Source organism: Bombina bombina, chromosome 7 (genome assembly GCF_027579735.1).
Source record: "Bombina bombina isolate aBomBom1 chromosome 7, aBomBom1.pri, whole genome shotgun sequence".
NCBI classification, from domain to species: domain Eukaryota; kingdom Metazoa; phylum Chordata; class Amphibia; order Anura; family Bombinatoridae; genus Bombina; species Bombina bombina.
The window spans coordinates 10,846,107-10,870,114 of record NC_069505.1 but is presented as its reverse complement, the minus strand read 5'-3'; the positions used below and the strand labels follow the sequence as shown (position 1 = coordinate 10,870,114).

At 41.1% G+C, this 24,008-nt stretch overlaps 1 protein-coding gene across 1 annotated transcript in view; it reads right to left on the bottom strand.

Moving 5' to 3' along the window:
- Positions 1-24,008, bottom strand: part of LOC128635707 (alpha-2-macroglobulin) — an 806,957-nt gene that overhangs the window by 519,403 nt on the left and 263,546 nt on the right. The gene's annotated exons all lie outside the window — the stretch shown is intronic.

Sequence of the window (24,008 nt, the reverse complement as noted above, 5' to 3'; positions counted from 1 at the left end):
GTGTCCTATGGGAAGCTCATAAAGCGGTAATAAGAGGCAATCTTATTAGCCACAGCATTAGATTAAAGAAACTCCATAACCTGACTTACAAAGAACTAGCGGCAGACTTACACAGAGCAGAAAACAATCATAAACAGACTCCTGCTGACGATAGGTCCCTCACTAAATTAACAGAGGCTAGACTAGCATTTAACTCATATCTAACCAAAGTAGCTCATAGGAAGGCATTATTCTTAAACAAGGTGTATTTCCAGGGAGGGAATAGAGCGGGAGCATTATTAGCAAAGGCCCTACATAAAAAGACAGCCAAACACCATATTTTCACAATAAAAGACAGCTATGGAAATAACACCCATAAGAGTCCAGAGATAGCGGAAGTCTTCAGGCGCTTCTATGACAACATCTATAACCTAGATAGGTCCCTGCCTTCCCCAAATGCAATAGATATAGACAACTATTTGAGGTCAATAGACCTCCCAAGACTAAGCGAACAACAAAAAATGGTACTAGAGGAACCAATTACAATACAAGAAATCCTTCAGGCTATTAAATCTCTGCCTACAGGAAAGAGCCCTGGGCCAGATGGCCTATCGAATAAATATTACAAAACATTTAGTACGGTACTAGCGCCCCACCTGCTCTCACTGTTCCAAGCCATTGATGAAAGAGAACAATTTCCCACCCTAACAAAAGAAGCGCATATCGCAGTGATACCGAAGCTAGAAAACCTATCAGATACCCCATCTAAATTTAGACCAATATCCCTCCTAAATACGGACTTGAAAATCTACGCGAAAATCCTGGCAACTAGAATCAGTGCCTTTCTCCCATCCTTAATACATACAGATCAGGTTGGGTTTGTCCCTGGCAGAGAAGCCAGGGACAACACCATAAGAGCTTTACAGTTAATAGAATATGCTAAGACACAGGGATTAAGCTCCATATTATTAACGTCTGACGCAGAAAAGGCGTTTGACCGCCTTAACTGGTCTTTTCTATTTGCCACCCTAGAAAAATTTGGCTTTGGAAAATTAATAATAAACAGAATCCAGTCAATGTACCTTAAACCAACAGCAAAGATTAAAGTAAATGGTGTATTGTCTGATTCCTTTCAGATAGGAAATGGGACAAGGCAAGGATGCCCTTTGTCTCCCTTACTATTCGTGCTGAGCATTGAGACACTGGCAGCGCGTATAAGACAGAACGAGCAAATTAAGGGGATATCTTTGGGTCCTAACAACTACAAGGTCTCGCTTTACGCGGATGATGTACTGCTATCTCTTACCTCCCCAGACACATCCCTTCCCGCGGTGACAGAGGAGTTTAGGGAATTTGGTAAACTATCGTTCTTCTCAATTAATCACCAAAAGTCTGAGATATTAAACATAAATTTAACGGAAAAGGAGTTAGACTCGCTAATGAGGGACTGTCCCTACCAACTGCAACCCAAGACAATTAAATATCTAGGAATAAACCTAACGCCCAGAAATAAGCTTTTGTTTAGTGCTAATTTTAAATCACTCTATAACAACACACAGTCTGACCTGAAGGACTGGGGGTCGAAGCCCATCTCTTGGTGGGGGAGGATTCAAACATTGAAAATGACAGCTCTCCCCAGAATCTTGTATATTATGCAAGCACTACCAATACATCTTCCACACAACTTTCTCAAGCAACTGCAGGCTTTACTAAATAAATATGTTTGGGGCTCGATAAAACCTCGAGTAGATAGGAACACTCTCTACAAAACTCTAGCGACCGGGGGGGTGGGACTTCCTTGCATAGCGACATATTATAGATCAATAGGAGTACAGAGGGTATTAGATTGGAACAGGAACGAGGCTACAAAGGCTTGGATAACGATTGACTCCCACATACTGAAAACCCCACAAGTGGGATCCCTGTGCTGGATTCCCAAGTCACATAGACCAGTAGCGACTACCACCTTCAAATTCTACACCTCAGTATTTACGATTTGGGATGAGGTCCTGAGGACTTGCCCTTCCATCTCAACATTGAGATCACCCCTAACCCCAGTGTCCCCGAACGCAGAATTCTTGGGTGGCATGGACTATAGCCTGGTAAACAAAACTCTAGACGAGATTGGATACACGACACCCATACATAAGGTTTTGAACGGACAGAGACTTAAAGACAGACAAGAACTAGGGGACATCCTGAATGGGGCTTTTGCAAGCTGGTTAAAATATGGACAACTGCGACACCTTTTTGACAAGTCTGAGCATAAGCCTGACTGGACGAGACCTATGACCCGCTTTGAGACCATATGCACTGCTCAAGGCCCCCTACGACACACATTATCATTAGCAAAATCCATATTACAGGGAGACGGCAGGGTTACACGACCGTCATATACAAACAAATGGCAGCAAGACCTAAATATTGCCCTAGAGGACAAAGAATGGAGCAGGATTTATGCTCTGGTGAAGAAATCATCATCATCCACTAGAATTTTAGAGCTCAATTATAAGTTATTGTCCAGGTGGTACCTGACACCATCACGCCTTAAAAGTATATACCCAAATTCATCCGATCTCTGCTGGAGGGGATGCAGCTTCAGGGGAACTATGTCCCATATGTGGTGGGACTGCCCCGTGGTCAGGCCATTTTGGCAGGAGATAGAACTCTTTTTTAGACAACTATTGGATGACACATTTACACTAACCCCCGTTATTGCACTATTGAATGCCCTCCCCAGAAACATATGTCAACTTAGACAAAAGGTGATCCAGTTCTCCCTGAACTCAGCCAGGTCTTTGATAGCTAGCAAGTGGAAAACCCCTGTAAAGCCTACAGTGCAGGAGTGGCTGAAACATGTAGATGACACTCTACTTCTAGAGGAATACAGTTATTTTAAAACACAAAGAAAGGCCTTATTTCTAGACATCAAATTATATTGGGATCTAACAAAAGCAAGTTTCACACACTCACGGCTGGCCGAGCCCCCAACGCCCCCAGGGCGAGAAAAGATGATAGACTCAGGGAGGTAATTAATCACCCCAGTAGAAGTATTAATGTCAGACTGTAAACTATGATACTAATGAGCACATAGCCATCATATTGACCGCCCAGTCTATATTTATACCGGGATAGATGTATTTCAGAAAGTACTTTTTACACGTTAAGCTAATGTGTTTTATATCGCTAAGTTCAGTAGAGGGATTTATAATAAATTGTAGACTTTGACACTACTGTGCACACTGCCTTCAAAATGCCCACCTAAGCTATGTCTACACCAGGAAAGATGTATCTCAAAAGTAATTGCTGTATGTTAAGCTGACATGACTCATGTTATTATGTTAAATGTTTTAAGATGTATTTTTGTGAAAACCAATAAAACTTTTTGAAAACTAAAAATGGTCCTGCTCCTAAGCTTACATTCCTTCTTTCTTACAGTGTCAACGCATTCATTTGCCAGACGTCAATCAGACTTGTTCCTTTAGCATAGCACAGCAGCCTCCACCTTTACTTTTTCTATCTATTGACGCTTACCCTCCTACCTATACTATACCGCCATATCCATTGGAAGAGTACTCACTCAACCATTCTTTTGATAGGCCAATTGTGCTGTCGTTCAAAAATCATCTACATTGATTGGTTGAAATCGATGTCCCTCAAGACCCAATCCTGTAGCACTTTTCGTGTCTGACCATCAGACTGTTTAATGACCTGCCCCTTCACACACTGCAGTAGATAAGGCAGTATCGCTAGCAACCATACTCTACTCACCCCCCAGTGTTGAGATTGCGTAACTTGACCACATAATTTTGAGCACATCATCAGTGATCTACCAGCAGCGCCTTTGGGATCTACTAGTATATCCCGATCTACCTATTGGGCACCCCTGAGCTAGAGTATGATGTAGATGTAGGCTTTCTGTGGGAGTTAGCCGGGCGTCCCAGGGAGAGTAACCTGTACTTTTAAAGGGATATATTAGCAGCAGTGCAATATATTCCAGTCTCTGAAATACAGGTTATGAGAAGGATGTTAGCCATGTTTGATTTTACAGTGCAAGGCAGGTAATGTAGGTTTAGTGACAGGTCACACAGGCATTATTTGAAGTGTTCTGACACAAAAGCCTTGTTTGGTTCAGTGAGTGCACTATCTTTGCTGTGTAGAAACACTTCAAATATGGCCCCGCCCGCAGAAAGTGTCAACAAGTGGCAATATCTTGCTGACGTAGTGCTCCCCATTATATTCTATGGGAGACACATCTCCACTTGTCTTGCACTTCACAGGTCTGCCCCTTTTATTTGAATATCTTGACAGACTGCAAGGCAGATGAGGCCAGAAAGTGTCTCGTCGGTCTGACGATGCTTTGAATATTGGGGCCACAGTCATAACCGCTATGCTTGCTCATTTAGCAAACACTGACTGTGAGCAAAAGCAGCACACCAGGAGTCCCCTTTTGGGGTTATCGTATGTGCAGGGCCCTCGGTCCAGGTCCTATTGCCGACTACTCAGTCCACTCCTGGCTCTGCTTATTCTCAAAGGGGGGGACTGTGATATGTCATCAGTAAACATGATACTCTGTTAAAATACTTTCTTAACACCCTATAATTTATTATCATTACCAAACAATAATGAGGGATCATCCAAGTTACTGGCATTCTACTTTTGACTGTGAGCCCCATTATAAATGGTTCCTGTAGACTGCCCTACAACCATACGCACTATAAAATTCAGTCTTTAATTAGCTACATGTGAATTGTCCTTCACCCTCCTCAAATGCTATAAAAAGTTTAAACATCTACATATAGAAGAAAAAGACTCCTTACTCTGAGTATTCGATAACGTATAGGCATAGGTGGGCATAAATATACCTAGAGAAGAAGAAGAGAAAAGTACATTCAATAATATGACATTCATCAATATAATTCTTAAAATATTGAAATAAATGTTTAAGAATAAAATACAACCAATCAGATTTCCATTATAAAGTGCACCATGGGAAGGATTTTCAAGGTATTTTCTTTATCAAAAAGTTCGAAAATCCCCATATTTACCTTGTGGACTGTTCAACACTGACATTCCTAACTTTAATGGGTGTGTGTGTGTGTGTGTGTGTGTGTGGGGGGGGGGGGGTAAGGCCCTTCATTTTAATTTTGACTGAACTCTTATGGATAAAGATGGAGATCATCCGAAAAAATGGGGAACAAGGAGGATTCTTTTAAGCCGCAATACCCCTCTAAAAAAGATCTATTTTGGTAAGAGGGAAACACCCTCCTTTAATTAAGGGGTATAATACTCTTTTCATTAAAAATAGGCATCACCTACCTAATCTATTTACTGTGTGGTTAGTGGATCCCTTAAAGACAGCATAGACCACAAACAATCACATAAATGAATAAGGCTATCCTATGTACTAATTAATACCTGGTAAAGCATAAGACTATCCTATGTACTAATTAATACCTGGGATAAGCATAAGGCTATCCTATGTACTAATTAATGCCTGAGATAAGTATAAGCCTATCCTATGTAATTATTAATGCCGGAGATAAGCATAAGGCTAACCTACATACTAATTAATGCCTGAGATAAGCATACGACTATCATACATACTAATTAATGCCTGCGATAAGCATAAGGCTAACCTTTGTACTAATTACTGTCTGAGATAAGCATAAGGCTATCATATGTACTAATTAATGCCTGGGATAAGCATAAGGCTAACCTACATACTAATTAATGCCTGAGATAAGCATAAGGCTAACCTACATACTAATTAATGCCTGAGATAAGCATACGACTATCATACATACTAATTAATGCCTGCAATAAGCATAAGGCTAACCTTTGTACTAATTACTGTCTGAGATAAGCATAAGGCTATCATATGTACTAATTAATGCCTGGGATAAGCATAAGGCTAACCTACATACTAATTAATGCCTGAGATAAGCATAAGGCTAACCTACATACTAATTAATACCCGGGATAAGCATAAGGCTATCCTATGTACTAATTACTGCCTGAGATAAGCATAAGGCTAACCTATGTACTAATTAATACCCGGGATAAGCATAAGGCTATCCTATGTACTAATAAATGCCTGGGATAAGCATAAGGCTATCCTATGTACTAATTAATGCCTGGGATAAGCATAAGGCTAACCTACATACTAATTAATGCCTGGGATAAGCATAAGGCTAACCTATGTACTAATTACTGCCTGAGATAGGCATAAGGCTAACCTACATACAAATTAATACCCGGGAAAAGCATAAGGCTATCCTACATACTAATGAATGACTAGGATAAGCATAAGGCTACCCTACATACTAATTACTGCCTGGGATAAACATAAGGCTAACCTACTGTACATACTAATTAATGCATGGGATAAGCATAGGGCTATCCTATGTACTAATTACTGCCTGAGATAAGCATAAGGTTATGCTATGTACTCATTAATGCCTGAGATAAGCATAAGGCTAACCTACATACTAATTAATACCTGGGATAAGCATAAGGCTATCCTATGTACTAATTAATGCCTGGGATAAGCATAAGGCTAACCTACATACTAATTAATGCCTGAGATAAGCATAAGGCTATCCTATGTACTAATTAATGCCTGAGATAAGCATAAGGATATCCTACATACTAATTAATACCTGGGATAAGCATAAGGCTATCCTATGTAGTAATTAATGCCTGAGATAAGCATAAAGCTATTCTACATACTAACTTATGCCTGGGATAAGCATAAGGCTTTCCTACATACTAATTAATGCCTGGGATAAACATAAGGCTATCCTACGTACTAATTAATACCTGGGATAAGCATAAGGCTATCCTATGTACTAATTAATGCCTGAGATAAGTATAAGCCTATCCTATGTAATTATTAATGCCGGAGATAAGCATAAGGCTAACCTACATACTAATTAATGCCTGAGATAAGCATACGACTATCATACATACTAATTAATGCCTGCGATAAGCATAAGGCTAACCTTTGTACTAATTACTGTCTGAGATAAGCATAAGGCTATCATATGTACTAATTAATGCCTGGGATAAGCATAAGGCTAACCTACATACTAATTAATGCCTGAGATAAGCATAAGGCTAACCTACATACTAATTAATGCCTGAGATAAGCATAAAGCTATTCTACATACTAACTTATGCCTGGGATAAGCATAAGGCTTTCCTACATACTAATTAATGCCTGGGATAAACATAAGGCTATCCTACATACAAATTAATACCTGGGATAAGCATAAGGCTATCCTATGTACTAATTAATGCCTGAGATAAGTATAAGCCTATCCTATGTAATTATTAATGCCGGAGATAAGCATAAGGCTAACCTACATACTAATTAATGCCTGAGATAAGCATACGACTATCATACATACTAATTAATGCCTGCGATAAGCATAAGGCTAACCTTTGTACTAATTACTGTCTGAGATAAGCATAAGGCTATCATATGTACTAATTAATGCCTGGGATAAGCATAAGGCTAACCTACATACTAATTAATGCCTGAGATAAGCATAAGGCTAACCTACATACTAATTAATGCCTGAGATAAGCATACGACTATCATACATACTAATTAATGCCTGCAATAAGCATAAGGCTAACCTTTGTACTAATTACTGTCTGAGATAAGCATAAGGCTATCATATGTACTAATTAATGCCTGGGATAAGCATAAGGCTAACCTACATACTAATTAATGCCTGAGATAAGCATAAGGCTAACCTACATACTAATTGTGACAAAACCAATCTCGCCACTGTACATTGGAGGGCCTGTTATGGAACATTCTTTGGGCTGGAGGTACATGGGCTTAAGGATACCCAGAGACTGCATGGAAATATGGAATTTTATATGCTGGACACCCCATGTACTTTCATACCTCTGTCTTATGTCTATGTCACCCTGTATCCATAAATACAGGATGGGTACAGGGTGTGAGTGCCCCTTGTGGGAGCAATTGTGACTCTATAAGCAAAGTGGGCATAAAAGACTTTATAGCTAATAAGAACTGTTCCTATATTCTGTAATAAGATGTATTCTATGTATGTTTAAGATCTGATTGTGTCTCAGGAGTCTGTCTGGGTAAACTGATTGTGTCCTTGTGTGATTATGTTAACTAGACTGCCCAACATCAGATTGTCTGAGTAAACGTTCTTCCCTAGTTAATTAACTTAATATGTTAATCTGTTTTACCTGTGAATAGACAATTGTTTGATGCATTGTTCATATGTTTGCTTTACTGTTAAACCAATGCCCTTTGTAACCTGAAGCGAGGGTGTATAAATCTGTGTGCTGCCTTCAAATAAAGCAGACATTCTGTTTTAAACCTGAAACTGGCTGGGTTGTGAATTGCTGATTCCCTATGCAGGACATTGTTCATCTGGTATTAACCCTTGGTACACTGGTGGTACCGTAACATTGGTGGCAGCGACGGAATGAACCTTATCGCCCAGAAGAGCAACTACACAAGCCAGTAACCTCAGGAAGAGGGGGATTATTACAATACTGACTAAGATGGAAAAGAGAAAAGTAAATTTTGCAGCTTTTAAAAACTTCCTGGAAACAGAAGGAGAGATTGATGGGTACCTTGCGGATTTTGAGAGGCAATGTGCACTACACAAGGTACCCGCAGAGGACTGGGTCACGATATTATCTGGAAAATTATCCGGCCGGGCCAGAGAGGCTTTTCGGGCCATTCCAGATGAGGAAGTCAGGGATTATAATACTGTAAAAGAGGCTCTGCTCTCCAGGTATGCGGTTACACCGGAGGCATACCGGAGACGGTTCAGAGACACTGTTAAATTAGCTGGAGATTCCTACCTTGAGTGGGCATGTAAGGTGCACCGCACAGCAGCTCACTGGATAGCGGGGTGCCAAGCCATATCTGGGGAAGAGGTGCTGCAGCTATTCCTGTTGGAACATTGCTTCGACAAATTACCCGCAGGAGTTCGAGAGTGGGTTCGGGACCGTAAACCCTCCACCCTGCAGGAAGCGGCTCGCTTGGCAGATGAGTATACGGATGCCCGCAAACTGGACATTGCTACCACTAAGCCCCCTGCTAGAGTGGAGTACAGACCCCCAGTCACCCCAGCAGCTGCCAGTTACCAAACCCCGGCGCACCGCTATACCACACGGCCTCCGGCCACGAACTACCCTCAGAGAGCCCTGTTCAATTCGCGGGGCTACTCACAACCTATTCGGTGCTTTAGATGTAAGCAACTAGGGCACAAAAGACCAGAGTGTCCCCTAAACGCAGCGAACCAAGCGCAGTCCTGGAGAAGACCCGCCGGCGGAATCCCACGTAATCCTCAGCCTGCGGCCCGCTACGTAGAGGCGCAAGAATGCTGGAGCATCCTACATGAGACAGACCTTGTGCAAGCTGCCCACCGGAATAACCGGCAACTGGTTAAAGTGAATGGGAAGAAGGTCAGTGGTCTACGGGATACTGGTGCTACCATGACCTTGCTTCAAAAGAACTTGGTGTCTGAGAAACAGTACACTGGAGACACTGTGGCTGTGAGGGTAGCAGGGGGCGATGTGTTCAGCCTACCTGTTGCCAGGGTACATTTGGATTGGGGAGTGGGCGCTAGACCTGTGAATGTGGGGGTCAAGAAGGACTTACCTGCTGATGTTCTTCTTGGAAATGACTTGGCCCCCCTTGTTTCTGCCTACGCTCCTAGGGGTCCCGCTGTTGTTAACTCTGTGACTACCCGTGCCCAGATCCGTGCAGCAGAGACTGACCCACCTGCTGCTAAGCCCCAGGACGCTGAGCTCAGTAAATCTCTATCCGCTATTGATATGTGGAGGTCCCGTTACAATGCGCTGATGAAGGAGAAGAGGAGCGCAGAGGAAAAAGCACGTTTAGAACAGGAATCTCTGCTAGACAAGCTGCACCGACAGACTGCAGAAAACACCAGCTTGAGAGTGGAACATGAAACATTAAAGACAAACTTAGTGACACTGGAGGAGAAGCTGACGCTGGCTCATAGTGAGGTGCAGCAACTCAAGGGCACCCTATGTCAGTATGAAGGGATTGTGGATACCTATAAAGAGCAGGTACAGAAAACTCGTAAAGAAGCTGATGGGATTTTGAAGGACTGTTTGGCCCTGGTCTGGGCACTGAGGAATTTGAACCCTTGTTTGTATGGACAGGAATTCTCTCTCATAACGGGAATACAGATGGATTGTCCCAGCAAACTGACATGCCTACCAGGCGCTCTGGTGGTATATGCCACAGTATATACCCTGGACAGCCGAGCATGACAAACCAGAGGGAGAGGAGTTTGATGGTCCTGTCCCCCAGCAACACGGCTGTTTAGCCAAAGGGGAGACGATTGGTCTCCCCCTCCAGCAGCACAGCTATGTATCCGAAGGGGAGACAGTCGGTCTTCCCCTCCAGCAACCAGGCTCCCACCAGGCTACTTCCATGGTAGTGCTGGCACCCGGGCAGAGTACAGCTGGTCTCTGCCCACCTCGCAACCCACCAATTCAGCGTACCAGTCCCCCACACAGCTGTGGTGAGGCACCTGGACATGGACAAGTTTTCCCCGTACTCAGGTGTAGTAACCATTTATTGTGGGTGGGCTGTACTACTAATTGTGTTTTATGGGTGGGTTGCTGGACTAACCAGGGCACTGACCGGCAGGAGGTCAGATACCCTGTTAGTCTGTTTGGAAAAGGGGAGAGATGTGACAAAACCAATCTCGCCACTGTACATTGGAGGGCCTGTTATGGAACATTCTTTGGGCTGGAGGTACATGGGCTTAAGGATACCCAGAGACTGCATGGAAATATGGAATTTTATATGCTGGACACCCCATGTACTTTCATACCTCTGTCTTATGTCTATGTCACCCTGTATCCATAAATACAGGATGGGTACAGGGTGTGAGTGCCCCTTGTGGGAGCAATTGTGACTCTATAAGCAAAGTGGGCATAAAAGACTTTATAGCTAATAAGAACTGTTCCTATATTCTGTAATAAGATGTATTCTATGTATGTTTAAGATCTGATTGTGTCTCAGGAGTCTGTCTGGGTAAACTGATTGTGTCCTTGTGTGATTATGTTAACTAGACTGCCCAACATCAGATTGTCTGAGTAAACGTTCTTCCCTAGTTAATTAACTTAATATGTTAATCTGTTTTACCTGTGAATAGACAATTGTTTGATGCATTGTTCATATGTTTGCTTTACTGTTAAACCAATGCCCTTTGTAACCTGAAGCGAGGGTGTATAAATCTGTGTGCTGCCTTCAAATAAAGCAGACATTCTGTTTTAAACCTGAAACTGGCTGGGTTGTGAATTGCTGATTCCCTATGCAGGACATTGTTCATCTGGTATTAACCCTTGGTACACTGGTGGTACCGTAACACTAATTAATACCCGGGATAAGCATAAGGCTATCCTATGTACTAATTACTGCCTGAGATAAGCATAAGGCTAACCTATGTACTAATTAATACCCGGGATAAGCATAAGGCTATCCTATGTACTAATAAATGCCTGGGATAAGCATAAGGCTATCCTATGTACTAATTAATGCCTGGGATAAGCATAAGGCTAACCTACATACTAATTAATGCCTGGGATAAGCATAAGGCTAACCTATGTACTAATTACTGCCTGAGATAGGCATAAGGCTAACCTACATACAAATTAATACCCGGGAAAAGCATAAGGCTATCCTACATACTAATTATTGCCTAGGATAAGCATAAGGCTACCCTACATACTAATTACTGCCTGGGATAAACATAAGGCTAACCTACTGTACATACTAATTAATGCATGGGATAAGCATAGGGCTATCCTATGTACTAATTACTGCCTGAGATAAGCATAAGGTTATGCTATGTACTCATTAATGCCTGAGATAAGCATAAGGCTAACCTACATACTAATTAATACCTGGGATAAGCATAAGGCTATCCTATGTACTAATTAATGCCTGGGATAAGCATAAGGCTAACCTACATACTAATTAATGCCTGAGATAAGCATAAGGCTATCCTATGTAATAATTAATGCCTGAGATAAGCATAAGGATATCCTACATACTAATTAATACCTGGGATAAGCATAAGGCTATCCTATGTAGTAATTAATACCCGGAATAAGCATAAGGCTATCCTATGTACTATTTAATGCCTGAGATAAGCATAAAGCTATTCTACATACTAACTTATGCCTGGGATAAGCATAAGGCTTTCCTACATACTAATTAATGCCTGGGATAAACATAAGGCTATCCTACGTACTAATTAATACCTGGGATAAGCATAAGGCTGTCCTACATACTAATTAATGCCTGGGATAAACATAAGGCTATCCTACATACTAATTAATACAAGTAATGAGCATAAGGCTGTCCTATATACTAATTAATGCCTGGGATAAGCATAAGACTATCCTACGTACTAATTAATACCTGGGATACGTATAAGGCTGTCCTACATATTAATTAATGCCTGGGATAAGCATAAGGCTATCCTACATACTAATTAATACATGTAATGAGCATAAGACTATCCTACGTACTAAATAATACCTGGGATACGCATAAGGCTGTCCTACATATTAATTAATGCCTGGGATAAGCATAAGGCTATCCTACATACTAATTAATACATGTAATGAGCATAAGGCTGTCCTATATACTAATTAATGCCTGGGATAAGCATAAGACTATCCTACGTACTAATTAATACCTGGGATACGCATAAGGCTGTCCTACATATTAATTAATGCCTGGGATAAGCATAAGGCTATCCTACATACTAATTAATACATGTAATGAGCATAAGGCTATCCTACGTACTAATTAATGCCTGGGATAAGCATAAGACTATCCTACGTACTAATTAATGCCTAGGATAAGCATAAGGCTACCCTACATACTAATTACTGCCTGGGATAAACATAAGGCTAACCTACTGTACATACTAATTAATGGATGGGATAAGCATAGGGCTATCCTATGTACTAATTACTGCCTGAGATAAGCATAAGGTTATGCTATGTACTCATTAATGCATGAGATAAGCATAAGGCTAACCTACATACTAATTAATACCTGGGATAAGCATAAGGCTATCCTATGTACTAATTAATGCCTGGGATAAGCATAAGGCTAACCTACATACTAATTAATGCCTGAGATAAGCATAAGGCTATCCTATGTACTAATTAATGCCTGAGATAAGCATAAGGATATCCTACATACTAATTAATACCTGGGATAAGCATAAGGCTATCCTATGTAGTAATTAATACCCGGAATAAGCATAAGGCTATCCTATGTACTAATTAATGCCTGAGATAAGCATAAAGCTATTCTACATACTAACTTATGCCTGGGATAAGCATAAGGCTTTCCTACATACTAATTAATGCCTGGGATAAACATAAGGCTATCCTACGTACTAATTAATACCTGGGATAAGCATAAGGCTGTCCTACATACTAATTAATGCCTGGGATAAACATAAGGCTATCCTACATACTAATTAATACAAGTAATGAGCATAAGGCTGTCCTATATACTAATTAATGCCTGGGATAAGCATAAGACTATCCTACGTACTAATTAATACCTGGGATACGTATAAGGCTGTCCTACATATTAATTAATGCCTGGGATAAGCATAAGGCTATCCTACATACTAATTAATACATGCAATGAGCATAAGACTATCCTACGTACTAAATAATACCTGGGATACGCATAAGGCTGTCCTACATATTAATTAATGCCTGGGATAAGCATAAGGCTATCCTACATACTAATTAATACATGTAATGAGCATAAGGCTGTCCTATATACTAATTAATGCCTGGGATAAGCATAAGACTATCCTACGTACTAATTAATACCTGGGATACGCATAAGGCTGTCCTACATATTAATTAATGCCTGGGATAAGCATAAGGCTATCCTACATACTAATTAATACATGTAATGAGCATAAGGCTATCCTACGTACTAATTAATGCCTGGGATAAGCATAAGACTATCCTACGTACTAATTAATACCTGGGATACGCATAAGGCTGTCCTACATACTAATTAATGCCTGGGTTAGGGATAAGGCTATCCTACATACTAATTAATACCTGGGATACGCATAAGGCTGTCCTACATACTAATTAATGCCTGGGATAAGCATAAGACTATCCTACGTACTAATGAATACCTTGGATAAGCATAAAGCTATACTATGTACTAATTAATGCCTAGGATGAGCATAAGTCCTATGTACTAATTCATTCCTTGGATAAGCATAAGGCTACCCAATGTACTATTTAATGCATGGTATAAGCATTAGGCTATTGTACATGCTAATTAAAGAGACATGAAACCCAAAATTTTACTTTCATAATTCGAATAGATGATTCAATTTTAAACAACTTTCCAATTTACTTCTCTTATTTAATTTGCTTCCTTCTCTTGTTATCCTTTGCTGAAACATTTATCTAGGCAAGGAGCAGCAAAGAACCTAGGTTCTAGCTGCTGATTGGTGGCTGCATATATATATATATATATATATATATATATATATATACAGATTGTCATTAAACAAATTAGATAATAGAAATAAATTAGAAAGTTGTTTAAAATTGTATGTTCTACCTTAAAACATGTCCCTTTAATACCTTGGATAAGAAGAAAACTATTCTACATAGAAATTAATACCTGGGATAAGCATAAGGCTATCCAATGTACTATTTATTGCCTGATATAAGCATTAGGCTATTGCACATCTTAATTAATACCTTGGATAAGTAGAAGACTATTCTATATAGTAATTAATGCCTGGGATAAGCATAAGGCTATCCTCTGTACTAATTAATGCCTGGGATAAGTATAAGGCTATACCACATACTAATTACTGCCTGGGATAAGCATAAAACTATCCTACTGTCAGGGTTTTCTCCCTGTTGTGTTTGCCATGTGCTGCTGGCAGTCATTTTACTCACCTCTCTTCCTGACTATGGTGCATTGTGGGGGATGCTGCTCATATCCTGCACTTCCTTTTATGGCCAGACTGGTGTGCATCATCCATGTGAGACAGGATGCAGTCTCAGAATTGTGATGTCATCACTTATTATTTAAAGGGCCTCTGTTCAGTATGCTTTGCCTTTGCGTTGTCTCAGACCTGTTTGTGAGAGTTCCTGTGTATTACCTGGATGCCTGACGTCCTTCCTGGTTCCTGATCCCTGGCTTGTTCCTTACTCTGCTGTTTTCCTTGTTCCTGATTTCGTTTCGTCTGACTATTTGCTTTGGCTCCTGACTCGGCTCGTCTGACTACCAGCTCTGGTTTTGACTCCTGGCTTGTTATTTGACTTGTGGACTTTTTATTATTTTTTGCTATTAATAAAGGTGTGATTATTTTTTCACTTCTCGTCTCAGTCTGATTCCTGGCACCCTGACATTACGCAAAGGCCATGAATCCTGATGGTGCTAATAAACCACCTTTACCTGCCATCATTTCCAGGATGGATGAACAGGATCACAGCTTGGATCAATTTGCACTAGCCCTGCAAACCCTGCTGACTCGCACTGCACATTTGGACTAAAGTGTCCCGCAAGTTATGGCTGCTCCTGTTTCTGCTGCTGCACCTAGTCCTACCAGGAGCATGTCTGGTTCTGCACCTCTACCTCAGCGATATGGAGGCGATCCTATTCAGTGCAGAGGGTTTTTGAACCAGGTGGGCATTTACTTTGAGATGTTACCTCAGGCGTTTCCCTCTGACAGAGCTAAGGTGGGATTTCTCATCTCGTTACTCTCTGACACAGCTCTTGCCTGGGCTAATCCCTTGTGGGAGACTAATAAACCTGTGATTTCCAATTACCCTGAATTTGTGGCCTCCTTTTGAAGGGTATTTGATGTTCTGGCTTGCTCCTCCTCTGCTGCTAAACAACTCATGTCCATTCAGCAAGGTACAAGATCTGTTGCTCAGTATGCTATTGAGTTCCGTACGCTTGCCGCAGAGGTAGGTTGGAACAATGAAGCCCTTGTTGCCGCCTTCTTTCATGGGCTCTCTGATGCGATTAAAGATGAAGTTGCTGCCAGAGATTTACCAGAGGATCTCGAGGCATTGGTGTCTTTTTTGATCCTAATTGACATCAGACTCAGAGAGAGGGCCTCTTTCAAGGAGCGCTTGCGGAAGCCTCCTGTTCCGTTGTCTCCTACGTGTTCATTCCCACCCATGCCTCCCTCTCCTCCCATGCCTCCTGGTCCCGAGTCACCAGGTACTGCTGAGCCGATGCAGCTGGAATTCACGCGTCTCTCCACGGCGAAGAGGGCCTTTAGGAGGAGGGAGGGGCTCTGCCTCTATTGTGGGTTACAGGTCCACCTTTTGAAGTCTTGTCCTACACGGCCGGGAAACACTCACACCTAAGGTCCTGTCGGGGGCAGACTTTGGGTGGTTTATCCTCGTCCCCGGAACCGCTTAAGGAGAAACCTTTGGTCACAGTTGTCCTTTCCTGGGTGGACTCCTCCATAGTCACTCAGGCTCTTGTTGACTCCGGTGCTGTGGGCTATTTCATTGACAGTGCTTTTGTATCTAAGCACTCCATTCCTGTTTTGCCTCGGTCCATTCCGCTTGCTATTGAGGCCATTGATGGCAGGCCCCTTCAGCCCACACTCGTTACTCATGAAACTGCTCCGTTGTCCATGGCTGTTGGGGCTCTCCATTTTGAAACCCTCCAGTTCCAGGTGATAAACGCTCCGCATTTTCCAGTTGTTCTGGGTTATCCCTGGCTCCAAAAGCACAATCCCAGTCTCGACTGGCGCAGGTCCGAAATTTTGTTGTGGTCCCCGCAATGTATTTCCACTTGTCTTCGGAAACCAGTTAAAGTCTTGTGCACTTCTTCGGTATCACAATTGCCAGAGGAGTACCGAGAATTCCTAGACGTGTTTGACAAGGCGCGTGCCGGTACGTTGCCTCCTCACCGGTCTTACGATTGTGCCATAGACCTGCAACCCGGAGCCATTCCTCATCGGGGCCAGGTGTACCCTCTGTCTGTTGCAGAGAATTGTGCTATGGAGGAGTATGTTGCCGATGCTCTGTCACGGGGTATCATCCGCAAATCCTGCTCTCCTGCAGGGGCTGGCTTCTTCTTTGTGAAGAAAAAGGGTGGCGAGTTAAGACCATGTATCGATTATAGGGGTCTTAATCGTCTTACCATTAAGAATGCTTACCCTATTCCGCTTATTTCGGAACTCTTTGACCGCCTCAAGGGAGCTACGGTCTTTACTAAACTTGATTTGAGAGGAGCATACAATCTTGTTAGGATTAAGGAGGACCACGAATGGAAAACAGCATTTAACACCAGGAGCGGGCATTATGAGTATCTTGTAATGCCCTTTGGCCTATGTAATGCTCCTGCTGTTTTTCAGGAATTTATTAATGATGTCCTACGAGATATGTTGCAACAGTGTGTTGTGGTGTACTTGGACGACATCCTCATACACTCACCCACACTTGAGGCTCATCGTTCTGATGTTACACGGGTTCTTCAGAGACTACGCGAGAACGGACTGTTTTGTAAACTCGAGAAATGTGAGTTCCATCAGACTCAAGTAACTTTCCTAGGTTATGTTATCTCCGTTGCAGGGTTCTCCATGGATCCTGACAAGTTATCTGCAGTTCTGCAATGGCCTCGCCCAGTTGGTCTTCGGTCTATTCAACGTTTTTTGGGGTTCGCCAATTACTATAGAAACTTTATTAAAAACTTTTCTTCCTTGGTCAAACCTATCACAGACATGACCCGTAAAGAGAATGATCCACTCCTTTGGTCACCTACTACCATTAATGTCTTTGATAGTCTTAAGAATGCCTTTGCTGCCGCTCCAGTTCTGGCTCATCCTAACCCTGTCCTGCCTTTCATTCTGGAGGTCGATGCGTCCGAGACTGGAGTAGGTGCCCTCTTGTCTCAACGTCCTACGCCTGACGGTTCCTTGCATCCGTGTGGTTTCTTCTCTAAGAAATTGTCTCCAGCGGAGTGCAATTATGAAATTGGTGACAGGGAATTACTGGCCATAATTTTGGCACTTAAGGAATGGAGGCAACTTCTCGAGGGTACTAGCGTGCCAGTGCTCATTCTTACTGACCACAAGAAATTAACTTATCTATCTGAAACAAAACGTTTGTCGCCCGACAGGCCAGAGGGGCGCTATTTTTGTCTTGGTTTAATTATGTGGTCTCCTACCTGCCTGGTAGTAAGAATGTTAGGGCTGATGCCCTCTCTCGACAATTTTCGCCTCTGTCCAAGGAGGAGTCTGTACCTACTTCTGTTATACCTCCTGACCATATTTTTGCTACCATACGTACTAATTTGACTTCTCCCTTTGGGGAGGAGATCCTGGCTGCACAAACCAATGCACCTCCTGAGAAACCTAGTGGTAAGTGTTTTGTTCCTGAGAATCTTCGAACTAAACTTTTGCACACTTACCACTATCCTAAAGCCGCAGGTCACCCAGGCAAGAACCAAATGATTTGGTCTGTCACTCGACAATTCTGGTGGCCAGGTCTTCATTCTGATGTTGCTGCGTATGTAACCTGCTGTTCAGTTTGTGCACAGAATAAGTCTTTTGTCCTCCCACGGGGGAGGGGTCGTTGAGGGGAGGGTACTGTCAGGGTTTTCTCCCTGTTGTGTTTGCCATGTGCTGCTGGCAGCCATTTTACGCACTTCTCTTCCTGACTATGGTGCATTGTGGGGGATGCTGCTCATATCCTGCACTTCCTTTTATGGCCAGACTGGTGTGCATCATCCATGTGAGACAGGATGCAGTCTCAGAATTGTTATTATTTAAAGGGCCTCTGTTCAGTATGCTTTGCCTTTGCGTTGTCTCAGACCTGTTTGTGAGAGTTCCTGTGTATTACCTGGCTGTCTGACGTTCTTCCTGGTTCCTGATCCCTGGCTTGTTCCTGACTCTGCTGTTTTCCTTGTTCCTGATTCCGGCTCGTCTGACTATTCGCTTTGGCTCCTGACTCGGCTCATCTGACTACCAGCTCTGGTTTTGACTCCTGGCTTGTTATTTGACTTGTGGACTTTTTATTATTTTTTGCTATTAATAAAGGTGTGATTATTTTTGCACTTCTCGTCTCAGTCTGATTCCTGGCACCCTGACACCTACGTACTAATTAATGCCTGGGATAAGCATAGGCTATCCTAAGTACTAATTAATGCTTGGGACAAGCATAAGGCTATACTACATACTAATGAATGCCTCGGATAAGTATAAGGCTATCCTAAATACTAATTAATGCTTGGGATAAGTATAAGGCTATCCCACGTACTAAATGTCTGGGATAAGCATAAGGCTATCCTACATACTAAATAATGCTTGGGATAAGCATAAGGCTACCCTATGTACTAATTAATGCCTGGGATAAGTATAAGGCTATGCTTCAGACTAATTAATACCTGGCATAAGCACAAGGCTATACTAAGTACTAATTAATGCCTGGTATAAGTATAAGGCTATCCTACATACTAATTAATGCCTGAGATAAGCATAAGGATATCCTACATACTAATGAATGCTTGAGATAAGCATAATGCATTCCTGCATAGTAATTAATGCCTGGGATAAGCATAAAGCTATTATTCATGATAAGCTTATACCTTTTATATGAGGCAGACTTGATGGGCCTATTTGCTGTCACAATCTATGTTTCTAGGTGCCTTTTATGGTGCATCACAATATGAGCACTAAAATAAGGCAAGTGACCCCTCTTTTGACAAATAAGTGGTTACACATTTTGGTAGCTCTCAGCTGATCCCCATAGCAACAGTGATCACCTGATAATACCATAGGCATAAGGGGGTGGAGTATCCCCATCACTGTCCTTTATACATCAAGGGACTTCAGACCCCTCAATGAAAGCAGCAATCCTTATGTTTGAAATTAGTTTTCATGTGTGAGTCCGGCTGTCAGGTGATTATTGTATCAATGAGACGTACGGCAACGGCGATCATCTAAAGAGGTCTTTATCACTCCCTCACTACAGACATAGACGCTCCGCCATTTGAATGAGTGAGGTTCCACCAATGATTGTCCTTATTACTGTCATGTGGTTGTTATAGTAAGAGTCACATGGCTGCGATTGCTAGCCTCACTTTGTTCTGTTGTTCATGTTAAGACTCATAGATCCTTGTTTCTCTCAATTAATGTTGCTTTTTTTCATTTGGTGGTGTTTTCTCAAATTTCCCATTCCTGCAAACTAAAGTTGTTTTTAAAAAGTGCTTTGCCTGCTATGAATAAAAACAACATATAACTTGTGTGGTTACCTTTAAAGAAAAAGCACTGAAATTCCTGTTTAAAAGCTAGTGCTTCCAGCAGAAGGGTTTGAAAATGGCTCAGCAACAAATTGGTTCATATAAAAAAATAGTTACATAGTAAAAATCATATTGGTGAAACTTGTAAATATTAATTACATTTCTGATTAATTTATTTACAACAAAGTGTTTCGACTTTTAAGTATGATAATTAGAAAATGACTCAAATCGATATGAAATTATTAACATTGAATTAATTGTGTTTGACCACTACAAAAGTGTTAAATGCAAAGTCAAAGCTTTGTTCCTATGCTACTGCAGGTGTGGATATAGCTGGTAAACCAATCAGAAACAGGTATACATAGGTATCCTCCAATCACTGCAGTATACTCATTGGGAGCAGAGAGGGTGTGTTCCATGAACCTTGATTACATATTTAAGCCATTTGAAGGAGTTTTTAATTAGCAAATTAAATTACCATGGTAGTTTGTAAATACGCAAAAATAAAACCTTACCTGTAGATATAATTCCAGATAGCAATGCAGGATGATTTACACAATTGCAAATAACAGGGGACTTAATGTCAGAGTTTGTCAATATTTTTATCTGTATTGCCTGAAAATATATATATATATATATATATATATATACCCATGCGATGCACATACAACATCAACCTTAACCCTACCACGAATTGTCAACTAAATATCAGCAACAAAATAGATATAGTCAACTGTGAAAGGCTCTTGATAAATGCTCAATTCCCACACGTTGGCCAGTAACACATATCAGCCACCAATCTGTGCATGCTCTGACTCAAAAAACAAAAAAAATAACTTATTATAAAATCCACATGAAATCTAAAGCAGTTCATTAAATACAGATGTTATAGGAACTTCACTATTTCTATATTTCTATAAGTAGCCATCAAATGTACAAGGGCAGAGAGAGTACAAAAAGTCAAATAAGCAAGCGTGTGCGTGTGCAAGGGCATTAGAAATAAGTAGGGAATAATAAAATTATATGCTATACAAAAAGTTTTCTTAGCCAAGTGAGCAACGCGTTTCAGCCATACTTACTCAACTCCAGCTATGGCTCCAGGAACTGATGGGAGAAAACCAAGAAACTTTTGTACAGAAGCTCAGGTGATTTTTTTCTTTTTCTAAGCAATTCCAGTCTTATGATATCCTTCTATGGTGGGGTTGATAAAGATCCCCAGAACCCCCAGAATGGGACCAGTACTGTGCATTATTTATTTATTAATGGACCAATCAGCTGGAAGAACACAGGGCGACTCATTTTAAGATTTGGATTGCTGCTGTCTGAATTTGCTTGGGAGACGGACCCTAGTTTTGTTATATTTGCCTATGGTTCTAGCAGGTGATCGGTGTTGCCATGGTAATCAACTGATACCCAACATTTAATAAGATGCCTCTTCTCTTTCAAAAAAGGCATCTATTCTACTTTAGTGCCTCTAATTTCTGGGGTGCTACGGTCAGTTTTAGGACCCAGGGCACGCCAAACGTCACCTATAAGACAAGTGTTTGCCATTATTATTGCCATTAAAAGTGGGTGTTTCCCTTTTTATATGAGAAGTACTGTGTATGTGACGTATGCTATTTTAGTGTATTAGAGAACCACTTGCGCCCACCACACAGTAAATACATTAAGGGCCTGATTACAAATGGAGCATTATTTAATGCTCTCGCTCGAGTGTTAACGGCTTTTTGCGAAAAAGTAAACAGTTTTCACATGCACGCTAACCCCACGAGCGTAAAAAGATTAAATTACAATATTGAGTGCGATAACCTATTCCCCTATAGAAGTCAATGGAGCCAAAAAGTGCGAAAAAAACACCCTACTAGCATGCAAACCTGATCGCATATTCTAAAGTGCGCTTACCCGACATGAAAATATGAATGTTTCACCTTCCAATGTTCTTCTCAAAGCAGACTATGTTCTATTTATTGATAAATACATATTTCTGTGTATATATATAAAATGGTATTTACGTACAACATATATTTATACCCAGGGGCTGAAAAACCCAGTCGACCAGTGGTCGGAGACAACTACAAAATTTGCTGGGGCGACTTGAGAAATGCTACCACAAGAAGATTTTAATACTTTATTATTTATTTATTATTTGTAGGTTTGTTAAAATTATTTGGGCTTCTGTCATGAAGTCAGAGGTGGGTGGAGCGCTAAGCAGCAAACAACACACAGAGCCGCGGTCCTTCTTCAAATATAACTTTTATTCTAAAAGTCTGTAAAAAACATCCATGGAAATGAGACTCCTATAAAAAACCAGCTTAGTCAACTAACCAAGCTGGGCTTTATATGTGTGGATGTAAAAGTACTGCGGCTCCATGTGATGTTATTTGGAGTTTCTATAGCCTAAAAGAGACAGCGTTATGCTGTGAGCGGCGGCACATGACCGATGAAGTGACCGGCAGTGAGGTTAGAGCATGGGCACGGACGGAGAGGTCGCCAAAACTGCTAGACTGAGCTGCTTCCCCACAAAGAGGTACCGGTGAGGTCGCACTTATTGATATATTGATTTATATGATATAAAGTGGGCTAATGTGTATTGCACATAGATTGAACAGTGCTGGTGCTCTAAAACGGAGAGCCGTGTGTAATGGTGGATACATTGTTGAACTAATGGCTTGTGTCCTTTTCTGTTATGTTTGGAGTGCTGAGCTGCCATGCAGCCTGTAGTATCTGTGCTGCATTCCTGCGCGTCTCACCTTTGCGGGGACCCAGCCTTAAAGGGAAATAAAATTCATTTTTTTCTTTTATTATTCAGATAGAGCAGCAATTTTAAGTTATAAGAGAGAAAGCACATTTTTTTAACCCCTGTTAATACATATATATTATTATTATTATTATCATTTATTTCTATAGCGCCACAAAATTCCGTACAGATTACTATATATAGCTGCAGGAGGCCCCAATAACAGAAGTGTTGGATCCTGCAATAATGCTTTATAAAGCAGGGACATATAATATAACCACACTATACAAAATAGCTATGAACAGGAAAGGTTCTGACAATGTAAAAAAAATCGCAGAATGGTGGAAGGTCTCGGTTGACACTATATATAAAAGTTATAGGAGAGCAGATGCATCAACATTTGCCACTACGTGGAGAGAATCACACACGAAAATTATTAATCACACGTATATTACACCTCATATGAAAGCATCGTGGGATAGTCTAGGCACTTCTTGCCCTAAATGCAGACGGTTTAAAGCAGACCTAATACATTACTTCTGGCACTGTCCTAAGGTTAGGAAATTCTGGTACAAGATTAATTACTGGATGAATAAAATTAATAATATTCAGTTTCAATTTAAAGACGAACATATTATTTTCTTCATAGATATCCATAAAGAAGGCCTACATAAAAACACACTACGTTTAAATACAGTAATAATGACTGGTAGGTTACTGATTCTTAAATATTGGAAATCCGCTAAAGCCCCTAACCTGACAGAACTTAGACATAAACTTAAAAACCAACTGATAATGGAACAGATGGATACCTCAATAAATTCTGAGGCACAAATCAATTGTTTCCTGATTAAATGGAGGAATGTAATCAGTAGCTTCCCTAAAGAAATTCAATTGTTGATAATTTCACCCTTTCGAGGTACAAAAACTTTAGACCTGGCTTTAGCAAATAAAGAATTCCCG